The sequence below is a fragment of the Drosophila miranda genome, chromosome XR (assembly GCF_003369915.1).
Source record: "Drosophila miranda strain MSH22 chromosome XR, D.miranda_PacBio2.1, whole genome shotgun sequence".
In the NCBI taxonomy this organism is placed as follows: Eukaryota; Metazoa; Arthropoda; class Insecta; order Diptera; family Drosophilidae; genus Drosophila; species Drosophila miranda.
This window is the reverse complement of record NC_046674.1, coordinates 2804328-2823410: the sequence shown is the minus strand read 5'-3', so window position 1 is coordinate 2823410 and position 19083 is coordinate 2804328. Positions and strand designations below refer to the sequence as shown.

Here is a 19083-nt window from a genome sequence, read left to right as displayed (position 1 = left end):
ATAATTGAGTAATTAACTCCGAAAGTCACTCAGAAACGGAACCTGTTTTGCATTTCACTCGGGGCCCGCGAACCACTCGAGAGGCGAGCAATCAGGTTTCGGCTACGGAATGGCAATGGAACGCACCCGACGTCGGACGAAGCCAGCCGAGGGCGGACGAAGCGCGAGCCGAGACGAACGTTCCGATTCCACCCGGGAATGGAACAAACATCGGCGCTGCTGCCTCGGCCTGCGCCCATGCTGACTGCGCTGCTGGCGGCGCTGTTATGCTGGCCACAGATTCAGATACGTTTCGTCGAGGTTCAAGATACTCTGAGTCCAAGTTGAGCGCTTTCGACGTTCGCAACGCATTTCCGCGCGACGACACCGAAGCTTGCTGAAATTTTGTCGCATCTCGCAAAAAGTTTCGTCGAATCTTTCGAATTTTCGTCGAATTTGTACGCAAAAAGAAAATCTTAGCAACATCTAAAACATTCTAAAAAGAAATAAGTCCGAATTTTTTGTTAATTGTATTTTTCTGTATGTATTGTGTGTGCGTGTGTGTGTGTGTGGCGTGTCATTGAGATTTTTTATTTGTGCAACAACAACAAAAGTGCCTGCAACTGAGATACAAATGAAATACAAATATTTATGCTCGTAAAACGCATCTAAAATTCTATCAAGTGCCAAAGAGAAAACCTTTTTCACACAACAAAATCTAAATAAATATATAACCAAGTAAAACACAAAAAAAAAAAGAAAAACAACAAAAAAAAAAAGGGAAAATCCATAGGTTTAATAATAGAATATTCAAATTTTGATTGGTATTCAAAAATGCACAACTAAATGAAAATAGAATAGAATACATGAACAACCGAAAAGTTGTGTGCATTTGTTCTCGGTGACCATCGTAGCCGTATCCGTATCTTTTCCTGTGTTCTGTGGCACTCACTCTCTGTGTGGATTCTCGCTGTGACGCCTGCGCAGCAAGCAGCAAGTGGCAAGCAGCCAGAGTCGGCCCGGAGTGAAATAATTCTAATTGGATACCAAAACGGACACACAGGACAGGAAACGGAAGTTGGCTGCCATTTGCAGAGCCACTTGGCCAAGGTAAGTGCTTGCGATACAGATACATACACTCACCCAAAGATACAGATGGATAATTAACCATTCAAGCAGGAGATAATCTATCTTTTAGTGCCACAAAATACATATACAAAAGTATCGTGCCATAATGCTGACAAAATAGTGTCCGTCATTCTGCACGTGTGCCAGTGTGCCTGTGTGTGTGTTGTTTGGATCTTTTGTATCTTGTATCTGGCTCTTTTTATAGCCATGATTAAATTTGACAGTTGACAACATTTTGCCGCCTTATCTGAGTGCCTCAAATCGCTCCATTTTCCTCCTCCACTGCTCTGTCGCCTGTGTCGCCTGTGTTGCCGGTTAATTGTGCCACAAATTTCGTATAAATTGACAATTCAACTGGCGTTTTACATGTCGCCAGGCCCGTGTGTAAATTCAACAGACAGATTGGCATTGACCCAATGATGAGAGTGTGCTTGTTGGCCTAATGTTTTATTAACTAGAGCAATGACAGGCCACAAGACACACATTGGGCACACACACACAATGGGCGTGGATTTAATGGGCCGAAATGTTTATTTTCTTTCGAGTTTTTTTCGTTTTGTTTTTCGAAGGGCGGAATCATCACAAATGAGCGGAAAAACTTAGCAGGTGATTTACAGCGACATTAAGGGCTCTCTAAATGGTCTATTTGTGAACGCAATCATGATATCATTAACATTTTTGGAGGTCTGTTTAGCCAGAGATTGAGCCATTGGCCGTCAAACTAACTTAAAGGGTTACAGGTGTATGGGAGATGGGGAGATATCTGTAGAATGTTTAGTCCCATAGCGATTGAGACCTCTGTTCGGGCTTAGAACGGGTAGCCCCATTAAAAAATGAGCTAAAATCTTTAGCTTTCGATAAGCGGACGGTTGTGAATAGATCTAGCAGAGAAATCCTTTCATTTCAATCATAAATTGTGGCCTTGATTGAATTCCAAATAAACACAAATAACAGTTGGATAGAAGCAATCTTTATGGAGAGATTTAGACAATAAAAGGATTCCTAGTATCCCCAGCCATAGAACAAGTAATCATTCAGAAATCGAAAGGGTGCCCGCAATCTACACCTTCCTGCGAAGAGTCCTCTCTGTTTGCCCCATAAATCGGCCATCTATCAACCCGAAAAACCGAAAAACAACCTCGTAATTGTTTAGCCAAAAGACCAGCGTTTATCGTTTTTAGATGGGGGGAGGGGAAGTGAGAGACAGCCCTTCCCTTAACTTGAACGTGACCCCCAAATACAAAAATACAAAAAAAAAGTGACACAAACTTTTTCTTTGGCAAACTTTTGCTTTTCCGCAAACAAAAAGAAACCCGAACAAATTTTTCAGTCATGCAACATGCCAGTCTATTGCCTCGGAGAGTGTGCTGTGTGCAACAAGCATAAAAGTAAACATCGAGAAAATAAAGAAAATGTATAGAGGAAAAACCAAGCCCCAGCCCCAGCCCCAGCCCCAAGGTCAGGCGGTGGCTCGATAAGCAGCTGCTGGCAGCGGGCCCTGAAGCTGGCCCTAAGCCCCGAATCTCACGAACATTTTGTGCGGTTTACGTGTCGCCAGAAATTCTTAGAGATTTTGAAAGCATATTTGCAACACGTTCTAGCCAATCGAATGGCTCTGGCTCTGGCTCTGGCTTATGGGTCTCTCTTTTTGGTGGCTTCGATGGAAATCTGAATTCAAATGAGATTCTGGGGCCGCTTCTTTCGTTGATGTCTCCATCGTTTGTCGGCGTTTAATTTATGGGATATTCTTCATTAGGATTCTCACTGTTTTGCCCGGCATAACATATACGAAATGTGTCTTTCATGTTACGTTTTGTATCTTTTGCCTTGGCCTCTAATGTTTATTCAAATATGCGACATATTCCGCCATCGAGAGTCTTGATTGTCTTGAAAAAAGAAACAGCAGCAGCTCTGGCTCTGTGTCTGAGCTCTTTCTTCAGTTTCTGTCTGCCTCAACTGTCTGCCCCTTCTGCTATCTGCCCCTTGTGTCTAGACAGAGAGAGGCATCAGCGGAAGGAAGCCCAAGACCTGCACTTGAACTTGAGACCAGACCCTTCTCTATATGCAAACTCCTTCTTATTCTACTTCTCCATCGCCCCCGCCATCGCCCTCGAACTCTCTGGTCTCTGGGATTCTGTGTGTGTGGGTTCGCAACCCTTTTTGCATACCATATATTTCTTACCCTCCATAACAGAAGTATAAAAAATACATGCCACAAGCCTCCATGAATGAAATAAGCCCTGGACCTGCAACGAGGGTGATAAGCAGCAGACGGACGGCAACTGTTTGTCTGTGATTGTGTCTGTGTGTGTGTGTGTGTGTTCTCCCATGGCTAGACCGCACACCAGACAGCACAGCAGACCCGACCAGACCTCTGACATGCCACAGAGCCCACTCCTAAGCCCCTGCCATGCCTCAGACACCTTTTGTTTTCCCCCAGATCTTGATGTCTGGGGCAAGAAGTGAGCCGCTTAGTGGCCATGCCTCCTGCCTCTCCCGACTCCCCTGCCTACTCCTGTTGCCGCTGTCAACTATTGTCAAGGCTTTAATTAGAGATTTCCATTGCGATGCCACACGATTATGTTGATAGATTCCATGCTGACTCTGCTCATTTATATTATGATTTACGGGGAGGGACAGCCCTACTCGTACTCCCAGAGCCACAGAGAGAGAGAGAGAGAGAGGGAGAGGCAGAGTCGACAGAGGCAGTTGAACTTTGCCACTTAATTGAAACTTTCAGCATACGCCTACATCTTCTGCCTTCTTGCAACTGCCTGCCTGGAACTACTCTGCGTATACGCAATATGGATGCCAAAAAGTTAGTCACTTGAACTAACTTGTGGCCTAAGCCGCACACAGACTCGCACAAATGCTAATTACACATATTTATGGCCAAATTATATTATCACTGCGACACGATAGGGCCCCAAGGCCGAAAGTTTTGATAGAATAATGAGACGCAGACAAGTTCCTTCGAAGACGTGGAAAAGTTTCGCCCAAGGGTTTCCCATTGAACGGGTTCCAGTCTGGGGTCCCTCAGCAATCGACAGAATATTCATGTGTCTGTGTATCCGAAAGATACCCATAATTCAATCGGATATTAGTGTGGTGCTACTTGGTTCATTCAGATCTAATCAGCAGATAATGCAAATTTCGCTAATTCTGCGATGAATCGTATCTTCTAGATACAACAAAATACAATGTACCTACGGCATGGAAGAACCCTGAAAAAGATACAGCCAATGCCCGATGCCCGATGCCCGATGCCCGATGCCCGAAACGACTTTGATATGGGGCCGAATCGGTCCGATGATGAGCTCTAATTTCGAAATTATACAAAATTGCTTTTGTGTGAAAGAGAAGCAGAACTGGAGCTCTGCATCTCTCTCTCTGTCTCTCTGTTTACCGCTCTGAAGTGGATGTCAGTTTTGAAGCTCAGTTTCTGTTTCCAAACTTGAAATTGTCTCTCCCTCTGCGGCTGCTTTCCTGCGTTCCTCTGGCGGTTGCCCGTCGCCCGTTGCCTGTTGCTTTTGTTGCCTTTGAGGCCCCATAACAAGTTAATTTTGATGTAAATTTTCACAGACTTCACAGCCAGAGATTCGATTCTGTGGCAGAACACAACAGAAGAGCAGAAGGGCAGGAAAGCAGATACCGAACCGGTTAACATAATCACTTAATTTCCTGTGATTGTGTGTGTCTTTCTGTATCTTTTGGTATGGCATTACGATGCTTTAGATGAAAAGAAGTGTCAATATTATTAAGTGATGATGTCCCCCCCTCCAGCACCCCACCGCTATCTGCTCCACACAAATGTTGGGCATAGGCAGGGGCAGGGGCACAGGCCTTTGATAAACGAGCCAATGCTGTAAATAAAAACCAACACCAGATAAAAGATACTCAAACAAAGCCCCGAACTAAGCTCCAAACTCATCCATGGAGTTGATAAATTGTATCTATATTTATGATACTGTGTGCCGCCGTTGCTGCCAATAATTTACAGTGTTTGCAGCTCCACAAAAAAAAACTAAAATTCGGTGGCAAGGCCAAAAAGCTTGTAGAACGTAGAATGATCAAAAAAAAGCAGCAGAAAAAAAATAACATGAAACAAACACACAAAAAGAAGTAGCTAAAAACAAGCGCAACAAATGCAAACACACAAAAAAGCAAACAAAAAAAAAAAGAAGAAAAAAGAAAGTTTAGAATTTTGGTAAAACGAAGTTGAAGATACTCTTAGAAAGTTTCGATGAAAGCCATAGGATATGGAGGACTTATAGATCGAAGAAACTTCAACCTATGGCTTTTTGGAATATTTAGGTATACTGGAATATCTTCCGAAAGAACAGAGAATTTCTTAGAATTTTTGTCACAAAATTTTTCTTTGGCTTTGCAACTATTGTTAGGATAGATTTATTGGATATAGTAATACGATAGACTACTGAATGTTTCTTAAGTATTTTGGGGGGTGCATCCCCTCTTGGGAACACAGATTCATACTCGTATCCACATCCGTATCCATCGTTTTGTGCATTTGCAAACATCTGTTTGTAATCGTCGTACCCCGTCCCCCCAAGGCAGGGTATAAAAAGTCGCTTCCAAACAAAAACGGCAAATGTAAAGAAAAAACAAAACGAAAAAAAAGAAAAGAAAAGAATACAAAAAATATTGAAACAAATGCTGAAATGCTGAATTATTTGCACACAAATCGCCGGCAGCAGCGGCAGCGGCAGAGCTAGAAGCAGAGGAGGTGGCAGCGGTAGCGGCAGAGCTAGAAGCAGTAGAAGAGGCAGCGTCAGCGGCAGAGCTAGCAGCAGAGGAAGAGCGAAAAGCAGAACTAGTGGGAGATTCCTCCTCCTCCACCCTCGCTCCGCCCTCGCTCTGCTCTTGGATCTGGGCTCTGGGCTCTAGGGTCAGTGGCGGGGACTGAATCTTTTTTGTTTTTAGTTTTATTTTCGTTGAGGCTGCTTATTCATGGCTATAGCTCCCCCGCACTCCACCCTCCACTCTCCACTCTCTGCCACTGCCGGTGCACTATAAAAACAAGAACAAATGCCAAGCGAAAGAAATCAGAAAAAAAAGAGAGCTGGCAAAAATAGCAACACGTGAAAACCGCAAGCGAAAAACCTGCCACAGCAAAACACACAACAAAACAAAGCAAAACAAAACAAAAAAGAAAAGAATGGAAAAAAGTAAAATCAACAAGAAGATGGAAACGGACCAAAAAAAAAAACAAAAACAAAAACAGAAACAAAAACAAAACAAATGAAGAAGAAAAAACAACGGGAGAAAAACCCCACCACACTTGGAATATGACGAAAATAAAAACTAAAGCACACACACACACACACACACACACAAGTTGCAACAACAAATGTGCGCCAAATGCTGCTGCAATGATGGGAAAGGTGGGTGCGAGGGCGAGGGCGGGGTCGAGGGTGGAGCGAAGATTTCCAGGGGGACTAGGGAGCGGAAAATGGGATATTCACGATGGGATGTTAAACGATTATTTTGATGTAATTAACTGAATTTTCGCGAAAATATTTAAATCATTTTTACAGGGTGGAGGATGTTTTTTGATGATCCGTTCGATATGGAATATGTTTGGATGGTTTTTTTTTGGTTGATTTCTTCCTTAAATATGGATATGCCATAGAAATTTAAAGTCTCCCAATAATAGTAGTAGATCGCTTGATTGTCTTAAAGACTCAATATATCATACGACCCTCTGCAATGAAAATTACCCTCGCTTGTGGTCCGCATCCTCTCCCCCTCTCCTCGCTAGTCTGTGCATCCCTTAGTGCATGTATCTATGTATAACTCTGCATTTATGACGAGATCTGAGCAGCATCATAATCATGCAGCAATGCAACGCAATGCTGCAACGTATGCGCTTGAGGTAATGCCAACAACCAGGCGAAAGGGAGAGGGGGAGAGAGGGGGGAGAGCGTTAAAACCAAACTAACTATAAATAAAACCAAAAGCCAACAATAGCAGCAGCAGCGGAAAAAAAACATAACAAAATAAGAAACCACACGATGGGTGGAAAAAAACTTCAAGCCACAGACGATGGGAGGAAGTAACATCCACATCACACACACAGATACAGATACACAGATACAAAGCACGAGATACAAGCAGCTGAAAAAGCGAACGCATCCACAAAACAAAAAACAAAGCAAAAAACAAAGCAAAAATAATAATACAAATAACTATAGATGCATAGATACGAAGGATAGTTAGATGAAGGAAGGATGTGCTGCCATGTCCCTCTCTCTCTCTCGCTCTCTCTCTCTCTCTCTCCATCCTCATCCTCATAGTCTTCGTCGTCGTCTGCGTTGTCGTTGTCGTTGGGCGATCGCATAGCCGTTGCTATAATTGTTTAAGCGGCCCAAAAGCATCGTCCCCGCCCTAGCCTTGGCCCACCTGAGAGGCAATGCTATCGGCTATGCAACGGCACTGTGGTGCCTGCATCCAAAAAAAACAACAAAAAAAGCCCTATCCAAAGGGGTAGCTTCTCTGGGATTTGGAACCGCACAAATTTCATCGGGAAAAACAGCGAAGAATTCCTTGGTTTTCCAATGAAAATTCGTATAATTTTCTTTGTTGAATGTTGGATCCTTTAAGCTTTTCCTTGATCCCAAATATTCTGTGGCATGTTTTCGCCTCTTACAGCCCACTGTGGCTGCCTGTTGGCTGGACTGCTCTTTTGTGGGCAATCATGTGCAGGCAGCAGGCAGCAGGCAATAAGCGCTGGAGCCGCCGACGATGGGGCCGTGGAGCCGTGGAGCCGTGGAGCCGTGGAGCAAGTTACTCCCTTTATGCATGGAGGCCCTGTCTTTGGCTCTAGCTCTGGGCTCTGGGCTCTGCGCCTGGGCCTGGGCCTCTGTTGGCTCTTGTCTTTGCGGCTTTCTGCTCTTCGTGGCTAAAACCTGATTATGACTGGCCCCAACTGTTTTGTTGGCTTACATGTTGTGTATTCTAACACGCTGCGGACGTCCTCATCATCATCGTCATCGTCGTCGTCGTCGTCTTCGGCTGGGATAGGATGGGATGGGATGGGATGGGATAGGAATGGAATGGGATGGGGATCTGGGGATCTGCTGGGCAAACAAAATGCGTCTTTAATGCAAACATGCAGCAGCAGGCAGCAGCTTCCTTTGAAGTTGCACGTTGCAAGCAGAGAGAGAGGGGCAGCGAGTGGAGCTGCAGCTGAGGGCAAGAGGAAGCAGCAGCAGCACTGGCGGACCTGGAGGACGGGAGGACGGGAGGACTGGAGGAGGAGGCCTGTTGCATGTGCGTACAAAACTTTAAACAGGAATTTTAACAACTTGCTTTTGTACTTGTGGCTGCCTTGTACTGGCTGTTGCAACAACATTGCAACAGTGCGGCACAGGCAGCGGGCAACGGGCAAACGGGCAAACGGGCAACAGGCAACATTGCAACAACTGATTTATACAGAAAATTTCCTATGCGTTCGTTGCATAGCCCCCCAAAAAGGAAGTGCATGCCAATGGGATGCTGGAGGTACTGTTGCATGCCAAACAACGTGCCACAACAATCTACAGCCAATTAGAAGATTTTCATATTTCTGATGCCACATTTCAATTAAGTGGCAAGACATACAGCAGCAGCAGCAGCAGCAGCAGCAGCAGCAGCAGCAGCGACAACAAAAGGTCGAAAGTTGAAAGCGAAAGCAATGCCCGAACATCTTTATGGATTCCAGTCATCAATCATCTCTATGCATTTCAATTAGCCACCGATTGGGGCAGCGAACGGCAGCTTCAAAGGCCGCAAAACGGAGGCAGCAGCTGACAGAGAGACGGCGAGACAGAGAGACGGAGAGACAGATAGTCACATCGGCTGCCACAAGTTGCGTTATCGCGATAATTAACCAAAAAGTTGAAGTTGAATACGTAGTCGGAGTGGCCGCCCCCCAGGGGTCGGTCGATCCACAGCTGCTGCGAGTGGCACTTGAGTCTCTCCGCTGCTCCGCTGCTCCGTTGCTCCGTTGGAGCATAATTTCTGAGCGAAAAACTTTATCTGTTTTCATTAAATATTCGCCACAAAAACATTTTTAATTATGGCAGACGCACACGCAACACCGGCAACGGCCGCAGCAACGGCCGCATCAAAAGCGAGAGTCAATGTTGCCCCCAAAATGGGAAAAACAAGGTCAGGGCTATTAAAACTGCATTACAAGCCGCTAAACATCATAATCATCATTATCATCATCGATAGATGTTGCACTGCGGCACTCTGTTGCACTTTTTGACAGCTGTGCCACATTGCCAGCCGAAGACCGCTTCAGACGGGAGGCGGGCGAGGGGCGACGGGCGAGGGGAGACGGGAGCTTCTGTCAGGCGGCATCCACCATCAAAAGTCGACGGCTGTTACACATATCTCATAATTGTGGAACAGAGCCCTCGTGCAACACATCTTCATCTTTTGGGCTACTGGTTCAAGTGGTGACACACCATCCATCCATCCAGCCATCCATCCGAAGAGACGTTTGAGCCAAATCTGCGAGTGCGAATGCCACATTGCCAGGTTGCGCTCCTTTTACTTTCGAGGCACTCGGCACAGAGGTACAGGGGTACAGAGGGGGATCTGGGAGATGGAGTGCTCCAAGGAGCCAGAGAAACCACAGAGATACTTTCCCAGATGCAGAAACCCCTTGGCTCTGAAGGGTTTCGGTTTGGTTTCCTATGGAAATAGATTCCAGTGGGTGGGGGGGGGGGGATCTGTTTATCTGTTGGAATATAGCGATATTTCCAATAGATTTGTCCTTGGCATCGGGTTTCAACATCACGCAGCTATTGTTTACACTGTGTGCACCACGGCAAACAATCTCACGCCCCAACAGCCCACACACCATACCACACACCACACACCACACACCATACCACATGCCACGCCACATCACACGGCAGACACGCTGCTGCTGCCGTCGCCTCTCGTACAACCGTTTAGCAACAATAAGCTATAAAATAAAGGTAAACCCAATAAATGACATCAGTTTTATTAAAAATAAATCCGAAAAACGAAACGCCAAACCAGCCGCTTGACAGGCAGCGACAACAGCGACAGGCAGGCAGCAGCGATGGCTAAAAGCCAATCAACGGCATGCCATGGCTGGGGTTGGCTTGGCTTGGCTTGGCTTGGCTTGGAGTGGAGTGGAGTGGAGTTCGTGGCCAGATCAGACCACTGCAGTGGTGTGGAGTCCATGGGCCGAGACACCTGTGCGCTCCAATCTCTGCTGGCGAGAGCGAAACGTGTTCGCACGCTGCTGGCGAGAACCGTCAATCGGTCGGCGTGACGCCAACAATAGGCAAAGAGAGAAAGAGAGGGAGGGGCAGAGAGAGAGACAACGAGCCTGACCTTTTCTACGATACGGGGAGACTTTGTTGCAATGGAACACAGTGCGGAACACACCCACTCCCAGGAGACAGAGACGCCAATGGCCGATTCGTCATGCCCCTGGCCTCCCTGCGCCTCCCCGAAAAGGAAGGGCGACTGTTCATCGAATTCTCGCATGTTGCACTGTCAAACTGTGCAGCTAAGAGATGCAACACACGCATCAGACTTCTGCTTCGTTGGGGCAACGCCATCTGCAGCTGCCGCCTCTGCTGCTGCAACTGCAATTCCTTTGAAAAAATTCCACCACTTGCCACCAGTTGCCACCAGTTGTGGCACTGCACTCTGCGCCCAGAGACCCACAGATGCTGCAGAGTGTCATATTTTATGTGACAGCACGAGCATATCCCCGTTTCTCTGAGTGCATCTTTTGTTTGCTTCTTGCGCGCCTCCCCATAATGTTTTTATGATGACCCACGGGCGCAACATTCTCTCTCCAAGAAACATCTTTTGCCCCTCTCTGCTCTCTCCCTGGCCTTAATCCAAAGAGTTGTCTTTATTTTTGCAACTGCCACTGCAATTAGCTGCAGTGCTGCAGTGTTGCATGCCCCACACACACACACACACACATACACATACACAGGGCAGGAATTATGGGACTCCAGTGGCAGACTAGTTGGCATTACGCCTCTGCCATGAGTAAAAATGATATTTCACATGAGAAATCGAATGAAATTTGAGCATCGATTGTGGGTCAAAAGATACCCATTGACAACGAGAGCCCCCAAAACAGCTGGGCTCCCCACGAGTCGGCCAGGCAGCCGGGCAGCCAGGCAGCTGCGCTCTCCTAGAAGGCCAGTGCCTGCAATCCATTTCAATTGCCGCTTGGCGTTGCTTGGCGTTTAAGATTACGCAACCGATTAGCCAGGCAGCTGGAAAATGCGGCCCCAAAGAGCGAGCGCGAAAGATGGGGCAGCCAGCGGCCAGCAACCGGCAACCAGCAGCACGCTTATCCCCGCCATTCCTTTCAGCAGTAAACTTGTTTATTAGATGGCCAGCAGTTAGGTGTGTGTGTGTGTGTGTGTCTGTGTGTGTGCGATCCCCTCCTGCCACGCCCCTGGCACGTGCCGCCACATAACTCACGTAGGTGAGGCCTCGGCGGCGACTTTTGGGAATTGAAATTGAAACAGATCGGCATCCGCATCCGACACACGCGTCCATGGCCCCATCTATGAAATACTCGGCATAAACTATAATTAAAAATCAATGCTAAAATGCTCCACCAGAATGGCAAAAAAGTGTCATTGCTAAAAGCAAAAGCAGAAGCAAGAAACTTGAAGTTCAATGCAGAAGAGTGCAGGCCGAGAGTCAGCAAGAAATTTCCCCGTCGACTTTGGTAAAACTTTTCACTTATTAATCAGTGAAAATGAAGCAACAAGATAGAGAGAGGGGGGAGGGGAGGGGAGGGGTGGAGTGCAGTTAAAGTGGGTGGGGAGTGGTGGGGGTGGAGGGGGTGGTAGTCGTTGGTGCAATCAACTCGGAGACACAGACACAGCGCAAACAAAATGCAAAATGCTAAAAGTGAAGCTAGAACTGCATAGGAACCAGAGCCGAAGGATTCGAGTCAAAGGAGACGACCAGGAGATACGCTGTAGAGTGGTAGCTAGATGGGGGGATGGATAGATAGATAGATGGATGGATGGATAGATAGATAGATGGATAGATGGATGGATAGATAGATGGGTAGATATATAGATAGATAAATAGATATATAGATAGATATGTATATACATAGATAGATAGATAGATAGATAGATAGATAGATAGATAGATGAATGGATAAATAGATAGATAGATGGATAGACAGATAGATATATGAAAAACAGATGGATAGATAGATGGTATATAGATACATAGATACATGGATAGATCTATCTATGGATGGATAGATAGATAGACAGATAGATAGATGGATAGATAGATAGATGAAAGATTGATATATGAAAGATAGATAGATAGAGAGATGGATAAATAGATTGAGATAAAGATAGAGCTAGAATACTGTCTATCATTACTCTCTCCTTAAATAGATACTTTCTTATATGGTAGAGTTTTCTAATGGCCAACCCCCGGCTCACTCGCTAGAAGGTTGCTGCAATATAGCGGGCGACGATCCCCCAAAACTGTTTTATATAATATACAGACAGGTATCATTATTTCTTTAATTCTAATATATAATTCCATGTCCAAAACGAGCGGCAGTCCGTATATGCCAGCGCCAGTGCCAGGGCACTACAGGGTATCGACAACAACTCAAACAAACATCCTCTCATTGCAGTTTGCAGTCAAAGTTGACTCTTTTACGCATTTTTAAGCGCTCTCCTCCTCGCCTGGGCATCGCCCCCACACCCCACACCCCACACACCCGTAATGCACACACACACACACACACACCCTCTGCCTGCTGCCTGTCTGTCTGCCCTCTGTGTCGGTGTGTGTGTGAGTGCCGGACGAGCATAGTGTGGGAAAAGTAGGCGTGGCCATTGGGCATTAAACGGTATATTTTCAACTTTAGCTCAAGCTTTTGCTTTTGTTGTTGCTTCGGCAATGGGCTACGGGGATCGGCTGCAGCCGGCGGTCGGGGGCGGGCCGAAGGGGGTTCGTTGATTTCATTTGGTTTTACTTCTCTTCTTTTTCTCTTTCTTGTTTTTTGTGTTGCGTTGTTTGCAATTAATTGAGGAACGACGACTAAAAATAAGAGTTTGTGAGAACAAGAGTGGTGCATGGAGAGAGGGGTGGTGGAGGTAGAGACACAAAACAAACAGAGACGTCATGTGAACTGTCTGGCGAGGGACACACACACACACATATACTACACACACGCACACAGAACACTTTGTATGCAGCATATCCTGTGAGCTTGTCCATTAATGGGACGGGACTCTCCTCCTTCGACTCCCCTAATCAACTCAACTTAGTTCCGACACAGAGAGGGATATACAGATATACAGATATACAGCTATATAGACAGTCATGCCACCATGCCCCTGCATCTGCCTCTGCCTCTGCCCCTGCCAGCAACTTCATCATTAGGCTTCTGCCGCCGCTGGCAAATTGATTCATTAGTCAAAGTGACTTTTATTTCAAGCAAAAAGACAGACAGACAGAGAGAGAGAGAGAGGGAGAGGGAGAGAGAGAGACCCTATCCTCTATCTGTGCATTCCTTTCGCTTTGCATGCACTCCACTTTTCAGCATTCATTTATTTATCGAAAATTGCATTTGATTTCTCAATTAAATATTCTATTTATTGCTTATTAAAACCACTTTGGATCCGACTCTGTAACTCGGTGACTCTTTGGCGCCCATAAAACGCTAACGCTAACGCTAATACACACACAACACAAATGCTAAAACACGCCCCGGTCTTTAAGCCACAGCCGCGCCAACCGGTTCGTGGCCAATGGCTCTGGGGAGGGACTGGGGCTGGGACTGGGACTGCGGCTGGGACTGCGGCTGGGACTGTGACTGGGACTGGGCCGGGTCTCCAACTGTGTTATCAATAAATGAGCCGCCGCTTGCCGTTTTTGATTGTGTCACATTTTGTGTGTGTTTATGGGCAACAGAATCTATTTTTATTACCAAATTAATGTGGTATTAGATCGCTGGCAAATCAACAGGCGGTCTCCACAGGTCTCCCCAGGTCTGGCCAAAAACATGTTATCCCTTTAACGGCCACAAGCTGTTGTGCTCTTGTGTCTCTCCCACGCATTGCTCAATCATTGGCCCATTGGCCGACCACTGGTTTCGTTTTATAGTCCGGAATATCCATGGGAATTAAGGCCCCTACGCAGCGGCAGACAGAGAGAGAGATACCACGTCAATGCCGTTTTTGGCAGAGAGTTGCGTGTGACGGACTGATGAAGAGATTTCCCATTTGTCTACGGCCAAAGAAGTTAAAGTTAATTAGAGAGCGACAAAAGTTTCGCCGGAAAAGCGCATCAGATAAACGCCAGACTCCTTTTCAAGAGGCCATGCTTTTGGGCTTGTGGAAAAGCTTTCAGAGATCTATAGCATTCCAATGAGAACGAAATCCCTCTCCCCCCCCCCCCCCCCCCCCCCCCCCCCCCCCCCCCCCCCCCCCCCCCCCCCCCCCCCCCCCACCACCACCACCAAAAAGCAGCAGCTGCTGTCCATACTTTTACTTTCCGTTCGAGGATCAGCAGCAGAGCAGAGCGGCAGCAGAGCAGCAGCAGAGCGGCAGCAGAGCAGCACTGCAGTATGCCAAAGAGTCATTTCAGAGATCAGCAACTGTACAATATCTGCTGTATGTAATCTATATATAGTGACAGCCACAGGGGAGTGTCACCTTTTGCGGTCTTGATCGTATCCTCTCCCCCTCTTCTCCTCTCCCCACTCCTCCCGTCCGGCGTTCAGCGTCCGCTGTCAGGCGTAATTTTATACGATCAGCTTTCGATTTGGCTGAAGCCCGAAGCTCGAAGCCTGAGGTTAAAAATTAACATGACCAAAAGCCGGCGATAAGTTGAGATTGGGGATTGGGCCTCGAGGCTTTTGGCTGTTGGCTGTTGGTTGTTGGCTTTGGGGCAGCAGCAGCAGCAGCTCATGTAATTTTGTGGCTAAAAAAGAAGCGGAAAAAGCGACACAGAGCAGCGCTGAAGCGGTGCAGAGGGGCAGAGGTGACGAGGTGAAGAGGGGGGTGCTTGGCCTTTTGGGTTGAGGTGCTGCAATTGATACTATGGCCAAAGGGACGAGCGCTGGAGCGCTGGAGCGCTGGTGCGCTGAAGCGGATTCGTATTCGATTGTCAAAGCCAATTGTGTGGCATCGAGGAGGAGGAGGGTATTGGCCATGTAACATTGGCTTTGGGTATGGACATGGACATGGACATGGGTATGGGTGTGCGTATCTGTGTGTGGCAGTTGCCTTGCGGTTGTCAGGCATACTCGTATCCTCTCCAGACCCCTCTTACCACCTCTTCTCATCCTCTTTGAGTCCCGCGCTGCCTGCTACGACGAGCTGTCTTTTCTCTCTCTCCACGCACCGCGCCCTCCCCCCCTCTCTCTAGTTGGCTTTCGCTTTATGCGATATGAATTACACAAGTTTCCTGGCACTTTTGTGTGCGAGCGTTTTATGGCCGTTTTCCTCTTTATTATGGCTGCAGCTGTGTGTGAGAGATCTCTGTGCGTCAGTGTCAGTGCTGCCTGTGTCCCTGTGTGTCTGCGTGCCCGTGTCCCTGTGTGCCTGTCCCTGTGTGCTGCCTTATAATATAATAATTAAATGAATTGCCAAAGTGTGTCCGCAACAGACGTGCGTCGTTCGTCGTTCGTCCGGGTCCCGGTCCCGGTTTCGGTCCTCGGTGTGTGCAAATTTAGGGATGGGAGATGTTTTTTGCATACGACAGGAGGAAATGAAGTTCGAGTATATTAGGTATAATCATTTAAACAGCGACATTTGAAGGAATATCACAAAGAAGTCTCCTCTGTCCCCGTCTGCAAACTCTCCTTCAGCTGTGCTTTTTGTTTGACACGTGTATAAAGGGTATTAATAGTGTCGATACAGCATAGAAAGTGTATGGCAATAAGGAAGTGGATATAAAATGCAGAATCCACGCAGTGAAGTAATATCCCGTTAGTTATTTCTTATGCTTCGCGGAAGGAAGGGCTTCGCTTCGCCTCACCTCGCCGCGCCACGCCTCGTCTAGTATTTTCTAATCAGCATTGCCGAAGGGGGAGGGGAGAGTCGCACAATCGGCACCTTCCCGACAAGAATGCCGCAAGCTCTATTTCGTGAAAGCCAAAGCGCAAGAGACGAAAACAACGAAAAGCTCCCTTAATGCGTCGTCGCAGCCGAGTGTCGTCGTATTGTTGTTGTTGCTGAGAGAGCAATTGAAATGAAGAATAGCTAAAAATTGCCTAGAGAGAGAGAGAGCGAACTTCTAGAGGTGTGCGAGGTGCAAAGAGAGCGTGATGGGCTGGGATGGGATGGGATGGGATGGTAGATGGCCCGGGAGAGGGCGGAGAGCAAAAAATGTGCAATATCAGAACTCACGATCACGTATCGTTTCACGCTCTCCGCTCTAGCGCTCGTCCGTTAGTCCATGCGGAGTGTGAATATTATTTTCGTTGAACATTTGGAAAGCCAGCAGGACAGCAGGCCAGCCCGAAGTTCCTTTCTGTGCTGGCTGGCTGTCGAAAAAGGGTTTATATATTATTTCTCCTGCCTTTATTTGTTTTTTTTCCTTTTTTTCCTTTCTGTTCTTTTGCACTCGAGGTGTCAATTTCAACGCCCTTCTTTTGTTCGCCAGGGAAACGAATATACAAACGAGTATAAGTATTCATAAGAGTATGTGGATATTATATGCCATGCACATATACATACATACATACATGTGCATACATCATTATGCATGTACAAGTATGGATATTACCCTCGTTTTTAATTTCTGCCAAATTATGCAAAATGTTCTCGCTTGCCCTCCTACCATCGTCGTCATCATCGTCATCGTCATCGTCATCATCATCAAGGGGTTAACAAATGAACTTCTCTCCCTCGCTCGCCCCTACACTGTGAGAAATTATATGCTTCACATACGAGGTCTATAAATAAAGGCTGCCACCCACACCCACACAAGCACCCACACCCACACACGCACACGGACACGCATTGAGGAGGCAGCGAGAAGAAAACGCCCACAAAATGTTGAGCAAATTTGTGAAAAATTAAAAGATTGTCGTTTACAATATATTCTATTGGAATATGTATGGTGCGGTGGTGTAGTGCAGTGTAATCTTTATGGCAGGGGGGCTGTTCTGTGGGGCGTTGCAATATCAGCACCTCATCCTCATCCACATGTGTCGCACGTCTCGTGTCGTCTCGACTCCTTTTGCATACAATTTTTATTTGGCTTTTCCCCCTAGTATTTTTTGCTTTTTGGGTGTGGACTTGGGAGTGGGCCGGATTGAGGCTGGTGGAGGCGTGGCCTGTTGCATTTGCATCATGTGTTCCATTCCATGCAACTGACAACTCAATAAAATGTCGCTATTTTAATTTCGCCTTGATGTCGTCACGCGGATGTGACATGAAGCTGCTCCCAGCTCCCAGCTCCCGGCTCCCGACTCCTGCCCCACACACTGCTGCTTCCAGTGCTGATTCAGTTGCAGCTGCAGCTACAACTACAGCAGATGATGATGATGATGTGTATATTGCCATCAAGCATTTATATCTTTTATGGCTTTGATACCAAGAAAATGCAACAGAGTTGAAAGGGAGATTGCGGCAAGACCTCGAGTCTTTCCATTGAAGGCAAGTCACAAGAGTCATGGCACGGAGAGAGGCTACAAAAGTTGGCCAAAAGTTAAGGAAACTCAAGTTTAAGCTTCTTTTTTTTCTGTATGCAAAGGGAATTTGTGAAAACCTTAAGTCTTTAACAGATAGAAGGTCATTACGTGAACAGGAAATGTTCCCAAAAGTCATTCTAACATGTTGATAATCTTCGACAGAGCTGTTGATCGAATTTCTGTGCATGTCCCTAAGGAAAAACTACGATTCCAGAACCTCCTATGCCATAGAAAATCCAATCTAACAGCTGGATATCGTTAAAATATCGTTAATAAATAGATGGATAAATTCCTATCCAACTTAATACCACTTAAAAAAATAGATTTTGATGGAAAATCCCCAACACTCCAGAAGGGAACTGCTGGTCAAGAATGTATCCCAAGCCTGGGGCACCACACTTGGCCTCACAAGCAATTTATCTATTGAATAAGATCTAACATAAATCTGCTATAAATCTAACATGACATGAATCTAACATTAAATGCATTTCTCAGGCATTAACCCTGAGATCAGGTGTACACACTCGTTAAATCAGATCCCAACGATTCCGACTGCCTTATGCATTCTTATTAAATTCGCCGCTTAAGTTTCGCATTAATTTTAATTACACCACAGATACAGATATACATAGATACAGATACAGATGCAATGTACAGATACCGTATTTACCCGCTGAGTGGGGGAGGGGCAATAGCTATTGTTGCTGCCTCATCAATTGTGAGTCGCCAGCGGAAACGGCAACGGCAACAGCAACAACATCCCCATTCCCCGTCCACGAGAGGAGCGTGCAACGTGAAGTGGAACTTGAATCGAAGCAAGTGAAGCATTTCGTTCGTGGGTTTAATGTTGGGGGGGGGGGATGGGGGCCTCGGTTTTGGTTTTGGCAATTGAGCGCGAATTTCGTTGCTCATTCACTTGACTCTTTTTTTTTTGCGTTGCATTTCCTTTGGCCTGCTTCGGCCTGCCTCCGCGGTGCAAGCCCTGGCCCGGTGCAAGCTCTGTGTTTTACTCAATATTAATGAAGTCATTAAGACGACATCTTCCTTCGAGATCGCGGCGCGTAATGCGAGCGAATTATTAACAACGTTCCCGCCGCACGAAAACAAGGCCTCAACCCCCAGCTCCAGCTCCAGCTCCAGCTACATCTTCAGCCTCTGTTGCAGCCTCAGCTTGCAGCTTGAGATACAACTCCATCTTCAGTCCCTGCTTCCAGATCAAGTGGCGTGTCCCGTGTAGTCGTCGTCGTCCCGCCGCCAACGGCATCAATAAA

The 19083-nt window shown here is 46.6% G+C and overlaps 1 protein-coding gene across 1 annotated transcript in view; it reads left to right on the top strand.

Moving 5' to 3' along the window:
• The first annotated feature begins 295 nt into the window (after nt 1-295).
• The window catches only part of LOC108152169, a 70634-nt gene continuing 51846 nt past the window's right edge, over nt 296-19083 (top strand). Inside the window, exon 1 of the mRNA XM_033386703.1 lies at nt 296-1089. The gene's annotated coding sequence lies outside the window, so the exon portion shown is untranslated. The remainder of the gene's footprint in view (nt 1090-19083) is intronic.